The following is a 3951-nucleotide window of genomic DNA, read 5'->3' as shown; positions in this document are numbered from 1 at the left end:
GGGAGGGAGGTTCAAGAGGGAGGGTATATGAGTATATATGTATACATATAGCTGATTCACTTTATTGTACAGCAGAAACTAATACAACATTGTTAAGCAATCATATTCCAATAAAGATATTTAAAAAAAGAAAATATCAATTTCTATAATAGCAATTTAATAATAGCTCAGCTCCTCGGATACTTTCTCTGGTAACAGCGAAAATTTTCTAGGCAATGATATCGTCACTAACATGACTGTTAATCTCAGTGATGAACTCATGGGTTCCCTTCCACATGAGAAGTGCTGATTTATTTGTATCCTTCACATTGCCATAGGGTGCTTTCAACAGAAAATAATATTGCAAGTCTACACAAAATGAAAAAGCTGACATAAACATGAAATAGTATATAGGCCATTGGAACAACCAAACGATCCTCACAGCTGAGTCTCTAGTCCCACACAGCCTGGTGGGGCTGTGTCAGCTATAACTTCACTTTCTGTATTGATTAATTTAACCAGCAACAATTATCCTAATGAGAGATCACTATCACTAAAATTTATTTCGTGCTTAGGATGTGCCAGGTACTGCTCTGTATATTTTACACGTATTAATCCACTTCTTCCTCATAAAAATCATATGTGGTAAGTACTGTTATTGTCCCCATTTTGCACATGAGGAAACTGAGGCCAGAGTGCTTAAAGAACTTGTGCAAGGTGATCCAACTAACTGTACTGGATGCTTGACAGAGTACAGGTCCCATTCTTCCTTGCTGCTTTTCCTACAGCTCCATATATTGTGACTGACTCCCACCCCCACCCCCACAGTAGTCTCCCTGACCAGTTACAGTGTTATCAAAAAGAGAGCCAGACCAAAAAAAAAAAAAAAAATCATAGAGATAGGAAGTAGAATGGTAGTTCCCAGGGGCTGGAGTGGGGAAGGAATAGGGAGTTATTGTTTGATGGGTATGGAGTTTCAGTTTTAGAAGATGAAAAGAGCCTTGGAGATGGATGGTGGTGATGGTTGCGCAACATTATGAATGTATTTAATACCAATGAACTGAACACTTAAAAATGGTTAAGATGGTAAATTCTACATTTTTTACATTTTACCACAATAAAAAAAAAATGGGGGGAAACTGACAAAGAAGAGAGCCATATGAATAGAGGAGATGCAGAGGTACCACTAGGGAGACTTTCTTGTACCAATCAGTTTAGCTATTCAAAAGAGCATCCATGGACTTGGCTTTGTACATGCCCAGATCTGTGCCTTTGGAAATACACAGCCTACTACCTCCTGGAATACTCTGTTTGGCAGGATTGCTCAAGAGGCACAACCACATGGAAATCACCTCAGCAAGACCATCCAATCCACCAGGAGTGTGCTTTTCTTGTCTACCCACACTGAGCATCAGGATCTTAACTGTACCACTTAGGAGAGATGCATCAGGCTAAAGATTTCATGGAAACTACAAACGATTAACTACAACGATAGATTCCTTCCTGTGGAATAAAAACTATAGGCAGTGTTCTATACATTTAACCTAAGCAAAAATCATACAAAAGAAAACATAATGTGCATCTGACCCAGAACTACCTAACATAGTATACGGCCAGTCCTACTCATTCTACAAATATTTTTCCTTTACGTCAACTCCACTCATTAACAAATTGGTCAAGAGGCATGTACCTGCACACCAGGAAGCACCAAGACCCGGACTCCCTCGTGGACCGCGTCATCTGTGTTGTGGAGAAGGACAAATGACGTCCTCCTGCACTGGGCTCCTGTAGAGAGGCTGGAGATTCCACTCAAATCCTCTTCTCCAAGAAGGACGCCAGTGGGTATGACTCCTGCACTTCTGACGAGGAACTGACCTTTGACCCCGGCTATAAACCCCACAGAGGGCAGTCATCAGCACAGGTCAGCTGCGGCCCGGCCACTCAGAGCCACGAGAGGTGCAGAGCCCAGCTTCCGCAGGGGCGCCCTGGTCTTCTTAGTGAGTAAGTCTGGGGGAGCTCAAGGCCATCTGCCGTTCAAAGTCCGGCCTCAGCTGGGCCTGCCTGGTCCTGGTCACGCAGACCACAGGCTCCCCGCCTGCCCTGCATGTCCACCGTGGGGCACCAGCGTCCTGCTCTGTGTCTTTAGCCGTCACCTGCTGTTGGCCACCTCTCCACAGAACCGCCACCTCTACCTCGTCTCCCCCTATGCCTCCCCGGCCCTCTCCAACTCCTTCCATCACGTCCAGCTCTTTAACCAGGACCGTTCCCATGTGGTGTCTCGCTTCCTCCAGGATTCCTACTGCACCACCTTCAGCAGCTTCTCCAGCGTGACCACCTTCTTCAGGGGAGACCTGCAGCCACACCTGGACGGGGCCTCCAGCGACCCTCTTCCGGCCTCTGAATACGCGCCCCACCTGGGTTGCAGGTCACTTCCGGTGTGGAGCTGAGGCCGCGGCCGCTTGTGGAGCGGACGCCTCGGGTCACAGGGGAGGAGTGGGCCCACCGCGTGTGCCCCGAGGGCCTCCTGCAGCAGGTCCCTGAGCTGAGACCCCGGCTCTTCTCAGGAATGCGGAGCCAAGTACCCCCTCAGGGAGGGCTGGGCAGGGCCGGCTGGCGGTGCGGGGGGGCGGGGCGGTTTCCCCCAGGGTCTGAGCCCCAGCCTACTGCGCCAGTTGGGAGGGCTCTGCCAAGGATAGCAAGGCCCACGTGCGCAAGAAAACTGATGAGGATTTCCACCTGAAGCTGCTGTGGAAATCCATGAGGCCTGGGCAGGGGCGGAGGAACTCACCGCCGCATGGATACCGCAGCCTCATGGCCAGAGACGAGAGCCGCTCTCATAGAACCAACAAATTCTTTGAGGGTCGCGAGAACCCAGGGCTGGGCCTGCTGAACGACATCCTCCTCCCCGACTGCCTGTACCATGACGAGCTCGGCTATGTCCAGGGCAGGAGTGACCCTCTCTTCCCGATCCGCTAGGGCTCTCAGGATGAGGTGGATGCCTTCCGCTGTTTTTGTGGCGTCACGGAGCTCGTGCAACGGAACTCTGAGGAGATAATGAAGCAGCAACTCCTGCTACTCCTGAAGGTGCTGGATCCGCCGCTCTGAGACTTCCCGGACTCCCCCGACTCTGGCTTTCTCTGCTTCTGCTTCCGGTGGCTGCTCCTCTGGGTCAAGAGGGAATGCCCCTTCCCGGAAGTCCTTCGGCCGTGGGAGGCGCTGTGGACAGGGCGCCCTGGCCCCAGTCTGCACCTGATGGTGGCCTGCGCCGTCCTAGACGTGGAGCGGGACACCTCATGCCTTCCGGCTTCGGCTCCAGCGAGATCCTCAAGCACACAGACTAGCTGACCACAAAGCTGAGCTTGGAGGACGTGCCGACACTGGCCGAGGCGCTCTACCCGCCGCCGACAACCTGCCCGGTGAGTCCCTGACCCCTCACGATAGCCCGCAGGCCCCATCAAACCTCTGACTTTTCGCTCCCTGACCCCCAACCCTCGGTAAGCTGCCCCACCACGTGCAGGAGGTCCCAGGTCTGGGCCGTCCTCGGAGCACCACAGGCTCTCGCTCCAGACTCCCCACTGCCGCTGTCCCGTACCCGTTCCCCACCAGCTCCAACGCCCCGCAAGGACACGGGCCCGCAGGCGGACCAAACGGCAGCCCGGAGATCCTGCCGGAGGAGGGGGAGGAAGGTGCGAACTCCTAACCCTCCTGGGCCTGCTGAGCCATCATGTTGGCTTGGGCCTGGGTGGGGAGGCGTGGTGCCTCTAGTCCCCTCCGACCCCTCAGCAGGGTTGACGTCTGGCCATGTGGCCCTGATCCGGTCAGTAAGGTTTAAGAGGAGGCCGGGGGTGAGTGGTGGGTGTCGTGGAGACAGGGCTCCCTTACCTGCCTGAGTTTAGGGCTTTTGGAGGAGTAAGGATGGGGGCGTTAAGGTGCGACTGCCACTTAGTGGATGTGCGGGAACGCATCCCGGTC

The 3951-nt window shown here is 53.1% G+C and overlaps 1 pseudogene; it reads left to right on the top strand.

Moving 5' to 3' along the window:
- The first annotated feature begins 1663 nt into the window (after nucleotides 1-1663).
- Nucleotides 1664-3679, top strand: LOC114897245 (annotated as a pseudogene).
- Nucleotides 3680-3951: the final 272 nt, after the last annotated feature.

The sequence above is a fragment of the Monodon monoceros genome, unplaced genomic scaffold, assembly GCF_005190385.1.
Source record: "Monodon monoceros isolate NGI ecotype Baffin Bay Population unplaced genomic scaffold, NGI_Narwhal_1 Super_Scaffold_16, whole genome shotgun sequence".
NCBI classification, from domain to species: Eukaryota; Metazoa; Chordata; class Mammalia; order Artiodactyla; family Monodontidae; genus Monodon; species Monodon monoceros.
Note: the sequence above shows the minus strand (reverse complement) of the source record. Positions and strands in the feature narration are given on the sequence as shown.